Below are 20,449 nucleotides of genomic sequence, written 5' to 3'. Positions count from 1 at the left end.
CTGTAAATTTTTACTGAAATTGATAATGAATTTAAATTTTAAAAAATTAAAAGAAATTCTGCAAAAAAAAAAATAAGGAACTTGTGCAATATTATTCAAAATGGGTGACCCTGGAAGACATTATGCTGAGTGAAGTATCTCAGTCACAAAAGGACAAATACTGCATGGTGCCACTGTTGTAAAACTGGACTGACATCAGGGTTGAGGGAAGACTGAGAAAGATGGGTTCAATAATGTATACTTTATTGAAACAGGTGAATGGAGGAAATGGTTTAAAAGGGATATGTGATTAGGTATTTTTGTCATGACCTGAGTCCAGAGCGAAGGCTGCATAGTGGAGTGGACTGGGGGGGGTGGTGGTGTTGTAAAACAATGAAAGAATTTTTCTTTTACTTTTTCAAGAGCGTAGTGTACTAGGGGGAGGGCTGGGAGGGGAGAAAATTGTGACAATGAATGAATGGAAATCCAAAGTGTCTGTAAATTTTTACTGAAATTAATAAAAAAATTTTTTAAAATGTTTTTAAAAAACCAAAAACAGAACAGACATGGGGAATTGGGGGAAACTAGGAAAAGACGGGACAGATAATGAACACTGCACTGGAATAGATGAAAGAAAGAGCCATTTAAAAGTAGTATATAACTGACAACAGTCCAGAATAAGAGGTGCATTGCAAAGTGGACTGGGGATGGGGTTGGGGACCACGGTAAAGAGGAAATTGTGCAACAGTGAATGAATACTTTTTAAAAAGAAGAGGAAGAAAATGAACTGGGGAGGGAGATGGGAGAGGAAGATGTGCAACTGAATGTGCAAATGAAGGAATGAAAATCCAATTTTTCTGTAAACGTTCATTAAAATCACAATAAAAATATAAAAAAAGAACTTAAATTCTAAAAAAGAAACATCAAAAAAAGAGGAGGGCAAAAGGGTGGCACCACAGTCTTCTGCTCTTAAAGGGTGGGGCCGAAGTCTTCAAGGCTTCAAGACTTGAATCTTTACCAAGCTCTCGAGTGTGCAGCTGCCGTAAAGGTAGTTAGGGCTGCTGCTCAAATCTGAGGGAGGTAGAACTCTCATGTCTAAGGAGCTGAAGAATTGGGTCTTCCAGGGTCAAGGGGCTAATCAGGTGGACCCAGGTGGACCAGAAGAATGGTGCTACCCAAAGCTGAGGAAACAGAGTTGCCCTCCCAGAGGATGTAGAAAAGGGAGCTACAAGGGGTCTAGACGCCCAGCGCAAAGGTGCTTCAAGCCCTAACCCAGAAGGCTGGGCCAAAGCCCAGAGCATAGCGAGGCGAGTCATTGCCCAGATGGTCTCAGTATTTTTTTTTTTCAAACCTTGAGAGATAATGTAAATTTTTCTGCTGGGTTTTAGACTTGCTCGATGCCCTTTATCCTTTCTTTCTCTTCAATTTCTTCCATTTGTGATGGGAATTCTATCAGGTGCTTGTTTTACCATTGTGCTTAGAAGTTGTTGTTCTTGTTGTTGTCATTGTTAAGTGGCAGGTGACTCATAGCGAACCTATCAAGGAGAGTCCTCGACACTTGGGTGCCTTTCATCCTCTCTCCAGGTTCATAGGGTTTCCAGAGGCAAGCTATTACGGAAGTGGATGCCACTCCTCCTTCCAAGCTTTGCTTAGAAGTAGATGACTCGTATTCTAGCTTCCACAAACACACGGGTGAAGAGGGATTTTACCCCAGAGTGGAATATGCCTACAGTCATGCCCGTTTTTTGGTTTTTTTTTAAAAAAATATATTTTAATGAAAGTTTACGGAGACTTTGGATTTCCATTCATTCATTGTTGCACTTTTCTCCCTGCTTATTCCTCCCCCCTAATTTGCTTTTCTCTTTGAAAAGTAAAAGAAAAAATTCTTTCATTGTTATTCAATCCCTCCCCCCAAGTCCACGGCACTATGCTACCTTCGTTCTGGACTCCTGTCATAAGAATAATATCTAATCAGATATCCCTTTTGTTTAAAACCCAATTGAAAAATGGACACAGGATATGAACAGACACTTAACGAAAGATGACATTCAGATGGCAGACAAACACATGAAGAAATGTTCAAAATCCCTAGCTCTAAGAGAGATGCAAATCAAAACAACTATGAAGGAGAGTCTATTTCAACTTTGTTCACAACAACAAAGAGTTAGAAACAACCCAAGTGCCCATGAACAAACAAATGGATAGAGCAGCTCTGGTATAGTCACATAATGGAATACTATGTGGCATTGAAAAACAAGGAACTCATGAAATATTACACAAAATGGGTGACCTTGGAGGACATTATGCTGCGTTAAACATCTCAGTCACAAAAAGGCAAGTACAGCTTAATGCCACTGTTATAAAAGAGGACTGACACAGGAGTTGGGGGGAGACTGAGAAAGAGGGGATAAATAATATATTGCTGCATTGAAACAGATGAAGGAGAGAACCGTTTTGGTTTTTTAAAAAAAAATTGGAAAATGAGATTTGGAGCTTGGAGTGGAATGAAGCACTTTCAGGATGATATGGTGGGTTCTCAATGTCAGTGAAACAAATGATGACTACCATGATGGATGGAGAAAAGATTGAAGTTGTCAATGGTTTCATCTTATTTGGATCCACAATTAACACTAGTGCTCAAGAAATCAAAAGACATATTGCATTAGAAAAATCTGCTGTCAGGGACATCTCCAACGTACTAAAGGATAGTGATGACACTTTAAAGACTAAGGTGCACCTGACCCAAGCCATAATTTTTTCAATTGCTTCTGATGCATCTGAAAGTTGTACAGTGAGTAAGGATGACAGAAGAAGAATTGTGGGATTGGAGAAGAACACTGACTATCCCAAAAGAACAAACAATGGATTCCCAAGAGAACAAACAAATATGTGTTGGAGGAAATGCAGCCAGGGTGCTCTTTAGAAACAGGGCTGGTGAAACTTCATCTCACATACTCTGAGCATATTGTCAGGAAATAGACACCCTGGAAAAAGTCCTTAGAAAAAGACACCATGCTGGGAAAGGTTGTTGTTGTGTGTCATCAACTCTCCAGCAGGTTTCCAGAACCAGTAAATTGCCCTCCAGACTACCCTTCCTTCTGTGAAGCAGCTGTTGTATTCGAACCACATGTTTTTGGAATTTCAGTGTAGCTTCTTAACATTATGCCACCAGAGCTCCCTTTTTGTGAGATACAAAAGAGATTAAACAACCAAGAGGGAGAAACAGAGATGGGAGGAAATAATGCTTTGCACGGTATATGGGGCTGCCCAGGGATGAACTCTCTTCCTGGCAACCTTGGAGTGCTGTTGCTCTCAGGTTAAAGCCCACATTGCCGAAATGCTGGCATGGTGCAGCCTGAGTCCAGCGTCAGAAAGAGGAGAGCCACTTCCTGCCCGCCCATTGCTTCCCTCCTGCACTGTGCGCTCTGGCATTTATTCACCTCATTTTACCCCACCCCCATTACCCTACCTCACCCTGAGTCCTCTAATTACTAAGCACGTTGCAAACAATCAGCACTGTGGGCCTGTTAACATGATGAATGAGCAATTAAAACTACATCAGCAATTACACCAGCTCCAATTTTGCCACGTTCAGTCCTGGCAATGCCTTCTGTTCTTGGTTACCTCTTCATTTGGAGGAATGAGATCCCTCTGCCAGAGAGGCGCCCTCTGTCCACCTCTGCCCCCAGGGAAGTGAGCGCAGGTGGTCTTTGGGTGAAATTGCAGTGAAAGCCTCCCCGTAGTCCCTGAGTCCCATCAGACAAATGAGCTAAACCCATTAGGAGGGAAAACATTTTCTTTATGCTAGCCCACTGGCTGAATTGTCGAGCTCTGATTAGGAGAAAGCAAGGGAAATTGTCTGTTACAACAAAGTTTTAGAAGAAAGTATCTTTACAAGATGTGTAAAGGCCTAACCCAACCTGTTGCCACCAAGTTGATTCCAACTCATAGTGACTTTGTACAGCTGAGTAGCGCTGGCCCATAGGACGAGTCTGTAAATCTTTACTGAAGCAGATGGCCACATCTTTCTCTCATGGATTAGCTGGTGGATTCAAACAACTGTTCCTTTTTGCTACCAGCTGAGCACTTCATCCCCTGAAACACCAGGACTTCCACAAGATGTACAATGAAGAATAATCTGTTACCATTGAGTTTATTCTGACTCCTGGTAATTCCACAGGCTTTTTAAGGGCTGATTTTTTGGAAGTAGATCTCCAAGTCTTTCTTCTGAGACACTTCCCAGTGGACTTGAACATCCAACCTTTCAGTTTGCAGCCAGATGTGATAGCCATCTGCACTACTCGGAGACTCCATAAGAAAGTCTAGCAAATGAAAAGATCTCTTTCCTTTAAAATGCAAATCTGTATATAAATAATGAAAGGAAGCGGCCAGCTCTACTTTCAAGATCTCTGATATCAAGACTTCTGGTACAGGCAGGAATAGACATGACTGTTGCAAGGAGGGTTATGAGGAGTCCATTGTATTTAATGAAGGGGGAAAATGAAGGAAAGTGAAGGCAGATGGGGTACAGAAAAATGGAGACCCCCCTCTTTTGCTTGACATTACTTCCATTATTTAAACATAGAAAATGTTTTAACTTTTTTCATGGTTGCACATTTTTCTTCCCCCAGCCCTCCCCACAATGCACTCCTTGTTCCAGATTGTTGTCATACATATAAGGCATACCCATATATTAAAAGGAGCCTTTTTGATTGGAAAGCTTTCAAACACTTGCACTTCACAGCTGAAACATCCCTTGATAAGGGAAACTTTTTCCTTGTTAAGGGAAAAATTTAAAACAAAATTGTAAAACCAGGCCAACCATCCTCACCACAGACTCATTCCACACAATTTTGCTATTCCCCTCTGCAGAGACCCTAGTCCTCAGCAAACTTCTATTTGACCTTTCACATAAACACTCAGCCTGGAAGCTGAGCCCCCCCCCCCACCCGCCCCACACACACACTCTGGAATCTGAGCACCCTTGGCAACAATGGGTAAAGGATTCTGTTACCTCACTGCTTTCCAGCCAGTTCTGACTCGTGGTGACACCGCAGGCCAGAGCAGAACTGCCCATAGGGTTTCCATCTCATCCTTCCCTCATAGAGCGGCTGGTGGATTTGAACTGCTGAACTTGTGGGTAGTGACCAAATTCTTCCCGTGGGAGAAGGATGGGCAATCTCCTGAATCTCCTCCTGTGCAATTAGCAGCCTCTGAAAACCTGACGGAGGGTTTCAAACCTATGGGGCAGTTTTGACTCGATGGCACACAACGACAACAACAACCAAATTCTTTAACCACTCCATCATCAAGGTTCCTCGGGAAGTTGATGGGTCCAGGCAAATGCTGGTTTTCCTTCCAGCTTGTGGTCTAGCAGGGGAGTTAAGACAGTAAAAATCAAGTCAGGGACATTTAACACTACCAGGACAGAGTTATTTATCTCATCTATACAGTGGGGAACATAGGTGAATGGAGGGCTCATTAGACCATTTTTTCCTGTGCACATAGAAGTTGAATGAGTAGAATACAGTTCTACTCTGGCATGTCTGATGTGTAGAGTGTTTAGTGATAGAATTCTCACCTTTCATGACAGAGGCCTGAATTCGGTGCACCTTATGGACAGTGAGCACCCATCTGAGCGGAGGCTTGTGTGTTGCTATTATGCTAAACAGATGTCAGTGTAGCTTCCAGGTTAAGGCAAGGTAGGAAGAAAGACCTGGTGATCCACTTCTGAAAATGAGCCAATGAAAACCTAACAGAACATTGTCCAACTTTCTTCCTTTGCATACATCAGCAGGAGGAATCAGTAGCTGGAGGAGGGCATCACTTGTGGTAAATTAGAAAGCCAGAAAGGTTGAGAGTGACCCTCAGTGAGCTGGACTGGCATGATAGGTCAGAGAATGTACTTGAATTGCCAGAGATTATAAGGGTGATGCAGGACCAAACAACATTTTATTCCATTGTATATAAGGTTCACCATGAGCTGGGATATTTGGTACATCCTTGTATTTCAGATCCTATCTTAGCATATCTGATACATCTTGTTCTGGCATAGCTTAGTAGATCCAGGGGGAGGGAAGGCACAAAAAAAATTGCTACCAATGCAGTAAAATGGCTTGAAGAAATACATGCTCCAGTGGCAAAGCTGTACCTGTTTACCAATACATTAATGTTGACCGCTTAAAATAACTTTATTTTATTATGCAATTGTTGTTGTTGTGTACCGTCAAGTCAGAACTGACCCATAGCTGACCCTATGGTGGGTTTTCAGAGGCAGTTAGTTAATCACATTGGAGGAGATTGCCCATCCTTCTCCCATGGAGCAATTGGTGGACTTGAACCAGTTGCCTTCAGACTTGTAGTATAGCTTCTTGCCATCAGAGCAATAAGGGAGCTCAATAACCAGTTGCCTTGGAATTGACTTTAACTTATGGTGACCTCATGTGTGTCAGAGTAGAGTTGTACTTCATTGGGTTTTCAAAGGTTGGATTTTTTTTTAGAAGCAGATCACCAAGTCTTTCTTCTAAGGACTCAAACCTCCCACTTTTCCAGTTAGCCACTGAATCTGTTAACCTTTTGTACTGCCCAGGGACTCAACTAGTTCAATATGTTTACCTAATTTTGACATGAATTTTGTGTAGAATTCAGAATGTCTTATTCTATCAAATTTCAAAAAGGACAAAAACACTAAGATAAATAGCCACATATGATTCAAAATATTACTTTATTACTTAACATTGAAAACTAGTTACCATTACAAAATTGTGAATGTGAAAGAAACTTTGGAATGTTATCAATCTAAAGAAGATCAAACATTCTGGAGGTAATACAGAGCGATCTATTGTCTATATAGGAAACAATATTTTTTTTAAAAAATCATAAACATTCAGTTTGATGGAAGATTCTTTAGAAGAATGCTGATCAAAAGGACAGAAAATGCAGAACAGATTTTCAAGTCTCATAGACTTTCTGGAGCCATGGAGTCTGGATAAAGCGACAAAACAGTACCTCTAAGAACATTTTTTAATCCAAAAATATCATCTGATGTCTTCTTAAGGCCAAACAATAGTTTGGATCAACTAGAAAAATTGTGTGCTTTTAAGATCTTTTTTAGGGGGATTTCAGTGACGTTTCTTACCACTACCCTACCAGAGCTCCTTGCTTCCTGCTAATAACAGAAACTGTGTATGGCAGTTTAGTTATGAGAAAGCAGATGATGAATGCCCACCAACTTGAACTGGCAGTCTTCTTCTCTTGTCTTCTTTTAGTTGACAATAAAAGCACAGAAATAGGGATGTAAGGACTCAGTTTACAGATTTTCAGAAAGGCAGAAGACAGCCCCATGTACCATCAAATCAGAATTGACTCATAGCTGACCCTCTAGCAGGCTTTCAGAGGCAATCAATCCTGTGGGAGGAGAATACTCATCTTTCTCTTGCGGATCAACTTGTGGATTCGAACCGTATACCCTTGCGGTGGCAGCACAATTCTTTACCACTAAGCAACCATAAGTCTCTAGTGTCTCAGCTAGTGCTCGTTGAATTGTGTCTCTGCAAAAGATGTGTTGGAATCCTAACCTCTACATCTATGGATGTGAACCTACTTGGAAATGGGATTTTCTTTATGTGTCAATTAGACAAGAGTGAGTTATAAAACGACCAAAATAGATAGGCAGGCAGGCATGCGCGCGCGCCGCGCGTGTGCTTGTGTGTGTGTGGTGCACGCGCTTGCGCGTGCGCATGTACATGTACACACACACACACACACACACACACACACACACACACACACGCTCAGGCAAAGGCCTGAAGCCTCCTTTAGATCAGCGATGATGCTACTAAGTCAGCCTGGCAAAAAGAGCAGAATCGTGGCAGGAGAATTTCCACCTTCAGCAGCAGAGGGGAAAGCCCTCAGTAGCTCAGGACTGGCAGTCAAAGTCCTTTCCGCTCTATTTTCAGAAGCTTGAAAGCGCTGTGCGTGGGTGGCCTCCAGAGAGATACAACCCCTGACCTTGTGCTGGAGACTTTATTCCTGGCTCCCAGCAGGCTCAGCACACCACCTCCTGTGCCCACCCTAGTGGCAGCCCCTCAGGCTCAGAGCTGCACTTCATCTGTCTGGTCTCTGCCCCTGCCAACTCTGCTCTGATTAAAGTGTTGCCAGCATTTTCACTCTCCTGCTTCTGTGAATGTTTAAAATTAGCTAAGGTGGCCACTGTCTGTGCTGAGCTGCCTGTCTAGGAGGCCCAAGTTAGCTGTCTACTTAGTTTGCTACCTTGGGGGCCCCAGTGTCACCTGTGGGTCACTTCTAGGCTGTAAATCTTTATATATATATATGTGTGTGTGTGCACCTTATGGACAGTGAGCACCCATCTGAGCGGAGGCTTGTGTGTTGCTATTACGCTAAACAGATGTCAGTGTAGCTTGATACTGTGACTGTAACAATGGCTTCAGCATTTCAGAGATCAGGAGGATAGCTCAGGATAGGGCAAAGTTCATAGGATCGTTATGAGTCTTACTCGACTTGATGCCACCTAACAACACCAACAAATCCCTATTTTACAATAGGGATTTCAATGGCTGATTTATTTCAGAAGTATATCACCAGGCCTTTCCTCCAAAACACCTCTAGGTTAAAGCACCTCAACCTTTTGGTTAAAAGCTAAGCACTGTATTATAATCTTGAGGCAGAATTCCTTTTCCTCTGAGAAACCTTAGTTAGTTTGTTTGGGGTTTTTGTGTTGTTTTTATATTTTTTTTCTTTTAAGGCCTTCCATTGATTGGCTTGGGCCTACCCACATAGAGGATAATCACCTTTACTTAGAGCCAGCTGAATGTAAATGTTAATCACACCTATAAATACCTTCACAGCACCATCTAATCTAGTGTTTGATCAAGCCGCTGGGCACTGTAGTCTAGCTACGTTAACACAATCTCATGGATCACACCTACTATGCCTGTCGTAGGAACTTGACACATGACACTAACCTTCACAGCACTCTTGAGAAGTGAATATTATTATAAATCCCCATGTAACACATAAAACAAGTGGGGCTCAAGGATATTAAAAACTTGACCAAGGTCACTAAGCTAGTTAGAGCAGAGCCAGTGTTCAAACTCCAGACTTTATGATTACAAAGCCCTTGGAATATTTTTCCCATTAGTTCATGCAGCCTCTTACCAGTCTGTTCCTATACAGTTCCACCTGGAAAGAAGTCAAGAGGCTGTTAAGCCTAAGTCCTTTATTTTGCAGAACATTATAGCACACACTGGAATGACTACCCTGGAACTACTCAGAGCCCTCTTGTCCCTCATTGTCTATCACAGAAACTGAAAAACTAAAGTATTTCTCATCTTAGACTTTCTTACAGTTGGGAAGAGATCATGCCCTACTTCTGGAAAATAGGTATAAGTAAAACTTTAAAACCATGTTTTTTTAAGGGAGTTCTGGTGGCCTAGTGGCAAGAAGCTGCACTGCAATCTTGAAGGTGTGTGGTTCGAATCCACCAGATGCTCTGCTGGAGAAGGAGGGGCAATCTCCTCCTGTGCCAGTCAGATCCAATTAGATGGTACACACACACACACACACACACACACACACACACACACACACACGTTTTATTACTTTTTTTTAAGTTGAGACCTCCATGGAGGACAGAATATTTTCCTTTTAAAATACTCTTTACCTTGAGCTCTGGTGGCCTAGTGGTAAGAAGCTGCACTGCAATCCCAGAAGTACATAGCAGTTCGAATCCACCAGATGCTCTGCTGGAGGAGAGACACTCTCCTCCTGTACCAGTTAGAGCTGATTTAACGGTACACACACACAAAATAATACATAAAAATAATAGAACAGTAAAATTCTCTATGCCTTTTGTCCTTCTGTCTTCTTTCTCCCTGAAGCACAGTTGTAATTCCTGAAAGTATAATAGCCACCTTGCAACCATGAGGCTAAAAGGCCATGTTAAGAAAGAAAAATCAAGAATATAGAAGAAGGCTGGGTCGTTGGTGATATGGTTGAGTCATTATCTCAAGCTGTACTTGTTGAAAGGGACAAAGTTTTTCTTGTTTGCACTTGCACTACTAGTTCAGTTTTATGTAATTCAATCTTAACTGATGTATCATTGCTGAACCTGTGTTTCCTGTAGGATTGGGATCCCAGAGACTGAAAAAGCCTTAGGAGAACGTTCCAGATGTCAAAGTAGTGGAGCCCTCTATTCTGGCCTTATCATCATCAGTTCATTCTACAGAAAATCTAGCATGTGCCCACATTTACCTCATGCTTCACTCTTACTGAAACAGTTGATGGACAACTAACATGTAGCACTTGTCTTCAGGAAAACTCCTTCATTTAGTGTCTTTGACTAGGTTCTCTAAAGATGCAAAACCAATGGAGATATAAATAGATAGGCAGAGATTTAGCTAAAGGAAATGACTTACAAGGCTATTGTTATTAGATGCCATTGAGTCAACTATAATTCCTAGTGACACTGTAACAACAGATCTGAACCTTGCCCATCTGCACCATCTGCCATGCTCAAACTCAGTTTTGCAGTTACTGTGTCAATCCATTTCTTTGAGGGTCTCCCTCTCTTTCATTGACCCTCTATCTTTTCAAACATGTTGTCTGTCTCCAAGGACTGGCCCTTTCTGACGAACATACCCAAAGTATGTTCTATGGAGCATCTGGGATGCATGTCCTCTAAGACAGATTTGCTTGTTCTCTTAGTAATCCATAGGATATTCTATACTCTTTGTCAACACCATAATACAAAGACATAATTTCTTCCAATTTTCTTACTAATCATTGTCCCACTTGGCATGTACATGGAGCAATTGAAAAAAACATGGCTTGGGTCAGGTTGCTGGCCAATTCCACACCCGTGGCATATGACTGGGAGCTGATGAACTCAAAGTCAATGGACAAGGGAAGTTGTTGGCTCAAATCCAAAGAGATAGCAAGCCAGATGCCAAGTTGAGATTGAACAAGGAGTAAGCCAGATCCACTGGTCTTCCTTATGTATCTACTGCAGGTCACTCCCCTCAATGAAACTCTTCATCAACTGATTGGCTGTCCATAGAAAATCTCAAGGGAATAATGATACTACATCAAACCTCACCAAGGGAATGACCACAGTACAAACCAGAGATTACTTCTGCCAAACTAGAGAATCATAGGCAGTCACATTGACACATAACCTTAACTACCATGCTTCAATAATATGTTCTAGTGTGGAAGCCATATTTAAGAGGGGCATCCTTCAATGAGAAAATGTCCTGAGGAAGATGGTCATACAAGGCCACCTGATGAATGGTTAGTGGAAGAAGAAAAGACCCAGGGAAAATAAGACAGTCTTCTTTAGACATGTGAAGGGCTGCTTTGCGAAAGAGAGTGCAGAAGAACAAATGCTTTTTACTCTAACTGGGACTAAAGAGCAGGACTAAAATCTTTGGTCAAAGGGTCTAGGGGAAGCTGATTTGGGCACAATCACAGAAAGATCATTGTTAATAATTGAACCTGCTTCCAGTGGGCTGGCCTTTAGGGTGTGAAGAGGATTCAAGTCTTCTGTATGGATTACAAAAACAAGAACTGTCACCTCTAGACCAAGAAGCAACATCGTGATAAACAGAGAAAAGGTTATTGTCAAGGATTGAATTTTACCTGAATTCACAATCAGCCCTCATGGAAGCAGCAGGTAAGAAATAAAACAATGTATTGCATTGGGCAAATCTATTGTCAAGGACTTCTTTAAAATGCTGAAAAGCAAAGCCTTCTAGTGCACTTTAAAGTGCACTAAACTCAAGCCATGGTATTTTCACACTTTATATGCATGTGGAAGTTGGACAATGAATACAGAAAACCGAAGAACGGGTGCCCTTAAATTGTGGTGCTGGTGAAGAGTACTGAATATACCAGGAAATGTCAAAAGAACACAAATCCGTTTTGGAAGAAGTGCAGCCAGAGTGTTCCTGAGAAGCAAAGATGGTGAGACTTTGTAGCATACTTTGAGCATGTTGTTGAGAGAGGTCAGTCCTTAGAAAAGGATATCAAGGAAACGTGGAGGGTCAACAAAGGAGAGAAAGACTCTAGAGGAGATGGATTGACATAATGACAGCAACAATGAACTTAAACACAATGGAGATTGTAAGGAGGACACAGAACCAGGCATGGCTTCATTTGAAGCTTACTCAAAGGCACCTAAAAACAACATTGATTATCAAAAGAAAAAACAGATCTGTCTTGAAGACCTGCAGCCAGACTGTTCCTTAGAAGCAAGGATGGAGAGACTTTGTTTTGCATACTTTGAGCATGTTATTGGGAGGAGCCAGTTCTTGGGAAAAAGACACCAGGCTTTGAAAAGTGAAGGGTTAACAAAGGAGAGGAAGACTTTCAATGAGATAAATTGACACAATGACTGGGACAATTAGCTTAAGCACAGTGCAGATTGTGAGGGATGACTCAGGGGTTCTTTCTTGCAATTGACTCAATAGTACCTAAAAAAACCGAGATGTTTGAGAGAGGTAGCAGCTACAAGGTTTTAGAACTAATTCAGGCACGTGACTGGGAATCAACAGAAGAATCCCCCCAAGTCCTTTCCAACAAGGAAATGTCATGATTTGTGACTCAAATGGCACATATGCATTATCATGTGGCATGGACGTGAAAGATTTGGAGTCTGAAAGACTGACTGTGGAAGCTGGTTCCACCTCTTGATAACTAGCTAACTCATTGTGACCAAAGCAACCAGCTCTCCCCCAGTATAAGCCATCCCTCTTTTCAGAGAAATAAAAAATTCTCAAGTTTTACATGGAAACAGGGTCATCTAGAATAAGCGATACATTTCCCAGCCTCTTTGACAATTGAGTGTGTCCATGTGACTAAGTTTGGGAATACAAGTAGAAGTGGTCAGTATAACTTGAAGGTGTTGTCCTTAAATGGAAGGGCTGTGCTTTTTTCTTTCCCTGCTTCCTTCCACTCTTTCTTTTTAGCCTGTTCTTCCATTCTGCTGCCGGGAATGCAAGTGTGATACCTGGAGCTCTAGCTGCTATCATGGGTCATGAAAGCAGAGACTGCACTCAAGGAACGGCAATGCAATGGATGATCATCAATCCCTGTAAATATACAGATGTGATCTGTCTACCCTTAGACTTCACTGGGGGTGGGGGATGGGGGAATGCCTCAAAACATATCCTGTTTAAACTAGAGCTAATTTTGAGTCTCTATACATAACACCAGGGAGCTCTGGTGGCCCTCATGCCTCTGAAAGCTTGCTGGAAGGTCAGTTTTGAGTCAGTTTCAACTTAAAAGCATTGAGTGAGTCTTGAGTTACATGACACTTAGGCCTCTAATTTGAAGCAAATTCTTTTTGTTTCCTTGAGCCTCAGGGGGATCTGTACAATGGGAATCACGCTGTTCACTCTACAGAACTCACCATGTGCTTGGGGAAGGACATGGGTGATGTCTGTGATAGTACCATGAACACTACAAATCTTTAAGATGTTTGTTGCTGGACATCAGTAAAGACATAGGAAGGCACACAGGATTTACCGAAGAACAGCAAAGATTTTTTACTCTTACATGATGCTTCCAAAAAGATCCTACATTTTCCTCTCTCCACAGATCTTTGTCTGTCTGGTCTGATCATGGAAGAGGGTGCATTGGAGGGTTTCTATGTCCCTGAGGGAATCTCTGAGAGGTGCAAATGGCTAAGGTGCTCCACTGGTGACCAAAAGGTTGGAGGTTCAAATATACTCTGAGGTGCCTTAGAAGAAAGGCCTGGTGATCTACTGTCAAAATAGTAACCACTGAAAACTCTATGTGACACAGCTTTACTCTGACACTTTGGGGTTGCTTCAACTCAATGGCAACTGGCAACCTTGGGAGCTTCATAGTACATGGTCATTGGACCTGATTAATTATACTGGGAGACCTTTTGGACTAGGGGGCTGACAATTCCTTGTAGAATGGTTTATTTGTGAACAAAGCACTTATCTTGAGGTCACTGGCAGGACCTGCATGGATAGAAGAAAGATGTGTTTTTGCTGAGACATCTGCAAAAGATGAATGCTCTGGTAATGCAGTCTGTAAGGAGTTGTGCTGCAGACCCAAAGACTGTACCTGTCAAGTAGTTCGAATTCACCAGCAACTTGGTGGGAGAAAGATGGACCATTCCTTCCATGTGATTTAAAGCCTCCTGAACATCTGCTGGAGGGGCAGCTATGAGTCGGTTCCAACTTTATGACAATGAGAGGGTTTGGGGTTTTTGTTTTGTTTTGCTTTTTAATCTGCAAACGACATCAGGGTTGCACAGCATGTAAAACATCAAAACTGCAGAGCATAGACCACTCACTGGCCAGAGCCAGGGGCAAGATCCCAGTGGCATTAGATTGTAAAACAGCTTGAACCTCTCTTAATGGTGATGGGCCACTCTTTCCCCCACCTTAGTAAACAGTGCACTGCCAGGTTTAGGGTTAATGCCAGGGGCCTCCTGTAGACATAATTCTACTTCAATATAGTTCAAGATCCCCAAAGGCAGAAGCTGTTCTTCTGGGGTTTGGGTTCATTTTCAGGTTTTGAGAAATCCAGCACTTGCCTGCATCATGAGGGTTCTTTGAAGTGTGGTTAAGTTAAGTCAGAGAAAGGACAGATGTCATCCTCAGAGATGCTGAGCACTGGGATGTCCCCCAGGCAAGTGTCTTGGGCTTCGCTGGATTTCTCTGTTATCCTTTTATTACTTGGCACAACTGTAGACTCACAGAAATTCTGCTGACAGCTTTTGAATAACCTTCAATGTTCAAGGAGTTTGGAAATGGAAAATGGATGGGAATCCAAGCAGACTAGAGTAGAAAGTTACCAGTTTGAGAGTGTCAAGGGAAGTACCCTACAGAATAGTCATCTGATTTGCCTTCCTCTGTCTAAGGAGTCTTAGCGCTGGGCTATTTAGTTGAAAGGTCATTGGTTAGAATCCATAGTAGAAAGATGAGCAGTCTCCTCCCATAAAGATTTACAGCCTCAGAAACCTGATAGAAGGCTGTCGTGAGTCAGAGATGGTCCTTAGTTTGACTCATAGCAAATCCATATGTTAGAGTGTAGAATTATTCCATCGGGTTCTATAGGGTTTTCTTGGCTATAATCTTTACAAATCACCAGGCTTTTTTCCACAGTGCCATTGGGTTAGTTTGAACCATCAACCTTTACATTAACAGTGGAATGCTGACAACATGGGGGTCTCCATGACTTGATGATGACTCAGTGGCAATGGGTACGATGTTGGTCTTGGTCATCAGTGTGTGGGTGGAGTTGATTGTGGTCTAGAGAGGGCAGGTCTCCTCCATGTTCAGCCAGGGAGACTGCACCAAACAGGTGACAACAAAGAGAAAAGCTCATATAAAATAGGACTGACATGGGGAATTGGGGGGAAAATAAGAGTGGATAAATAATGAACACTACATTGGAATAGATGAGGGGAAGAACTGTTTGAAAGGAATATATTATTAGGCATTGTATGTATGAGAACAATCTGAACAAAGGGTGCTTTGTGGCGGAGGCGGGTCAAGAAGGCACGTCTGAGGCTGGAAGAGGGAAGAAAATGTGCAGCAATTTATAAAAAAAAAAAAAGGAAAAGACACCAAGCTTGGAAAAGAAGGAGGTTGGAGTCCGCTGCAGCGAGCAGGAAGTATCAGAGTGGTGGGCGGAGACTGCAGGATGGTCCAGGACCCCTGGTCCTCCACAAATATTTCTACTTGTCAAATCACCCAACAGATTGCTGAGAAAATTCAACAATGAAATCAGTATGAAAGAAATGGTGAAAATACAACCAAGCTTACCGTGACAATCAGAGCTTTGTTGCAGAATCTGAAGGGAAAGATCGCCCTTTTGAAGGACTTATTGCTAAGGGCTGGGTCAACACATCAGATAACCCAACTTGAAGGGGATCGAAGACAGAATCTACTGGATGATCTTGTAACTTGAGAGAGACTTCTTCTGGCATCCTTTCAGAATGAGGGTGCAGAACCAGATGTAATCAGGTACAGCCTGATGACTGGAGGGCCTCAGCGAGGAGTGCCCAACCCTTGGCTCCTTGAGGAACCTGAGGAGACGAGAGGCTTAGGCTTTGAGGAAATCTGGCAACAGCAGCAGAAAATTATCCAAGAGCAGGATGCCAGCCTTGGAGCCCTTTCCTCCATCATAAGTCGCCAAAAAACAAATGGGACAGGGAATTGGGAAGGAATTAGATGAACAAAATGAGATAATTGATGACCTCACTAACCTGGTGGAGAGTATGGATGAGAAACTTCGCACTGAAACCCGGCGGGTGAGCATGGTGGACAGAAAGTGATAATGGTCATTTTATTGCTGCTCGTGGCTATTGTGGTCTTTGCCGTCTGGCCCACCAGTTAATGGCAGCACTAGCACCAGCACCAGCCAGCCACCAGTCGAAGGCCCAGCTCCCTCTTGCACCACAAAACCTGCTCTCAATAAATGTCCTCTGTGCCCCGCCCCGCCCCCCCCCAAAAAAGAAGGAGGTTGGAGCTTGAGAAGTTTCTGGTTGAGGAACCAGACACAGATAGAAGAGAGTGGATATGGGAGGGGACCCAAGATCCCACAAATGTCTCTTAAACTAAAACCTGAGTCTGCAGTCCAGGCTGTGTTAGTGCCAAGACAGAGTGAGCCTACAAAGTAGGCTTGCTGGATCTGTGGCCCATGATTGGCTGTTGAATCAGTTCAAATCAGCAAATGTTGCAGAAATCCTGACACTCTGGCCCTGACCCAGTTTAGGTCTGGAAATTGACTCAGCTCACTCTCACTGGGCTACATCCAGGAGGACCTAGTGCTCCAGTCATACCACTAAAGGGGCCACACAAGGCTGTTGTTGGCGAGTGGTCTGGTAGCAGGTCAATTGGCCATTACTTGCATCTTAAAAAAGGCTGTTGACTTTTTGGAGGGGTGCAGGGGGAACAGAGGATAGAAATAACTAGGGCAACAGAGTTTGGTGAGCAGAGGGGTGGGGCTGGGGTGAAGGAATTAGGAAAGATCCAATGGGGACCTGAAAAGACAGGGTAATAGTAGGCATAGACCAATGGTGATTACTTTTATGAAATACAATGTAAAAAAACCCAAAACCCAAAGGTACACAAAACACAATATGAATATAGGAATATGTGAAATTCAGTGTATATGAATGATACAATGTATATGAATTGTGCATATAAACAAACCAATATAAGATAAAAATTAAGGGTGGGGGGTGAGGGAGAGGCTGTTGAAGGTAAACAATGTCTCCAAAGGAATGACTTTCTAATGATGAATGGACAGTAGGAGTGGTTGATATTGTAAAGCTGTGAGAGGAAGTCCTAAAACCATGCCCCATAAATGGAGCCATCGACTGTGGCCACCACTAGTCAGTCTGTCATACTGTCATGGTGGAAGCTATGTCACTGGTTTTTCAATCCCTGGTGGTCAGCTTTCAGCAGAGCATTCCTACGAAGTCACTCATTAAACCATTTGCCAACAACATAGATCCAATTCATAGCCACTGTGTAAGACAAAATAGAGCTGCCTCAGGATTTCCAAGGTTATCATTCTTTTGAGCAGAAACTCTGGTGACCTATTCACATAGGGACTTGTGCTGCCAACCCAAAGCCTACACATGTCTAGCAGTTTGGATCCACTAGTGCCTCATCAGGAGAAAGACGGTCACTCTCTTCCCATGAAATTTATAGCCTTGGAAACCCACTGGAGGGTCAAATAGAAATCGGTTCTGACTCAAATGGCAATGAGTTTGAGGGTTTATTTTTTTTTAATTGTAAAAAACAGTGTGGGGATCCAAGGGGGTAAGGGTTGGGGGTAGAAGAATGAGATGGGCAGGGATGAAATCACAGGGCTGTGCAATTTAATGGGGTGGAGGAAGTGGATGAGGGAAATGAGAAAGATCCAGTGGGGACCAGAAAAGACAGGGTAATGGTGAGCATAATCCAATGGTGATTAATTTTTTTTTAACAAAGAAATTGTCTTTTTCATTTGTGAGTTTCTCATTTGGGAATGGGGCACAGAGTCTCTGGCTGTCCTGAGTTGAAGCTGCATGTCTTCTTGTTCAGTTCGAAGATATTTTCCTGATGTTCTGCCCTCTGAACTGAAAAGTGTTTGCCAAGGTGAGTCGAGTAAGGGTGGCTGGCTGAACCTTGAGGCTCCATCCTCCTTAGCTGGCAGATATATTTCCCTTTTGTCTCTGGAACTGGGCTCAGGGTTCAGGTCTGGAGCAAGACTCAGTGTTCAGGTTACCTATAGGAAAGGGAGCAAACCTAGAGAGAACAAACTCGTGAGTTACAAAGAGAAGGGCTTTTTTAAAAAAAATTAATTTCAATGAACATTTACAGAGATTTTGGATTTCCGTTCATTCATTGTTGTACTTTTCTCCCCACCCCCCCCACCCCTACCCCCAGTTGACTCTTCTCTTTGAAAAGTAAAAGGAAAATTCCTTCATTGGTATACAATCGCCCCTCACCTCCCCGGCCCCACCCCGAGTATACTTCACTCCGCAACCTTCATTCCAGACTCTTATGATAATCATAATGCCCTAAAATATATTGCTTTTAAACTGTTCTCTCCCTCATCAGTTTCAATGCAGTATACATAATTCATAGTTTTTCTCATTCTGACCCTAACTCTGATGTCAGTCCCATTCTACAACAGTGGCACCATGCAGTATTTGTCCTTTTGTGACTGAGATACTTCACTCATCATAATGTCCTCGAGGGTCACCCATTTTGAATAATATTGCATGAGTTCCTTGTTTTTCAGTGCAGCATAGTATTCCATTGTGTGAATATACCACAGCTTCTCTATCCATTCATTTGTTGATGGGCACTTAGGTTGTTTCCAACTCCTTGCTATTGTGAATAAAGCTGCAATAAACATGGGTGTGCATGTATCTGCTTGGATGGTAGTTATGGTCTCTTTAGGGTATATTCCCAGTAGTGGAATTGCTGGGTCAAATGGTATCTCTATTTGCAACTTTTTGAGAAAGCACCATACTGCCTTCCACAGTAGTTGCACCATTTTACACTCCCACCAACAGTGAATAAGGGTTCCAATTTCTCCACAACCTCGCCAGCATTTGTTGCTTGTTCTGTTAAATTTTGCTAGTTTTACTGGTGTGAGATGATATCTCATAGTTTTCTTGGTTTGCATCTCTCTTAGACTAGGGATTTAGAACATTTCTTCATGTGCTTGTTGGCCATCTGAATGTCTTCTTTGGTAAAGTGTCTGTTCATATCCTGTGCCCATTTTTCAATTGGATTATTTACCTTTATCTTGTTGTGGTGGTCAAGTACTTTATAAATTCTGCATATAAGTCCCTTATCTGACATGTCTTTACCAAACACTTTTTCCCCAGTCTGTGTGTTCCCTTTTTACCCTGTTGGAGAAGTTTTTGGATGTGCATAGGGATTTGATTCTTAGAAGGTCCCATTCATCTATTTTATCTGAGAAGGGATTTTGAGGTGTTACTTACAGATGTACTGGAGAAGGAGGTGGAGCAAAGTGGCTTAGATAAAATTCCTCATACACCCCAGGTGGTTCTCCCCAGAGGCTGGGAGGCACTCCCCGGGGGCCAGGCAGCTCTCCCTGGGAGCTGGGCAGCACACCCCAGGGGCCGGGTGCCACTTCCCGTGGGCCGGGCTGCACTTTCCAGAGGTTGAGTGGCAATCCTTGGGGGCCAGGCTGCACTCCTCCCACCAAAGCCCACCTGAAGTCTGGACCCAGCACCCCACTGGAGACCAAGGCCAAGGACAGCACCACCACCATCGCCCCCCTCCACCAAGTGGTACAACTGTAACTCAAAGTAGGCATCACTACCCTCACCCTCTACAAATGGAGAAGGGGCTTTCAGAGTGGTGAACAGATCCACCCTATGTCAAAACAGTTCTTGGCAGCAGAAGTTAAGAAATCAAAAGATGTGTTGCATTGAGGAGGTCTCCTGTCCAGGATCTATCCAAGGAAATCTTCATTGACAAAGAGATGCTCTCCCAGATCTGGTCCTTCACCTCCCGCAGGTCCATGGCACTGCCTCGCCCCTGCCATCCCCTCCCACACCAGGGGCTGCTGGAAACCACTGCAACTGGCCATGCTGGGGCTCCATAGCACCAGCCACAGGGCCTGGTGCCCACTGCCCATTCCAGGCGAGGGGACCCCTGGGCTCTGGCCATGGTGGCCCTGCAGGGTCACAGCAGCTGAGGCTCAGTGGCAGGTGGCAGGTGGCAGTGGGATTCGCCCATGTTTTTTCAAAAATCTGTATCCTCTTGATGTTGAGCCTCAATCCATATCAACTGTTTAGCTGTTTAGGTATAGATAAACTGTGGACTATGGAGGGCCAAGGCAGCCCATTTCAATGTGCTTCCAGCTCTTCATGCTGCTTCCCCCTCCCCCCATCTTGGTTGTCCGAGGGTTTCTTTTTTAAACAAAATTTAAAATA

General features: G+C 43.1%; 1 pseudogene; it reads left to right on the top strand.

Annotated features, from left to right (window-relative positions):
• The first annotated feature begins 15,681 nt into the window (after positions 1–15,681).
• Positions 15,682–16,377, top strand: LOC102863580 (annotated as a pseudogene).
• The last annotated feature ends 4,072 nt before the right edge of the window (positions 16,378–20,449 follow it).

This window comes from Elephantulus edwardii, unplaced genomic scaffold, assembly GCF_000299155.1.
Source record: "Elephantulus edwardii isolate Elephantulus edwardi_28Jun2011 unplaced genomic scaffold, EleEdw1.0 scaffold00210, whole genome shotgun sequence".
In the NCBI taxonomy this organism is placed as follows: domain Eukaryota; kingdom Metazoa; phylum Chordata; class Mammalia; order Macroscelidea; family Macroscelididae; genus Elephantulus; species Elephantulus edwardii.
The sequence above is the reverse complement of the archived record's forward strand: the minus strand, read 5'-3'. Positions and strand labels throughout refer to the sequence as shown.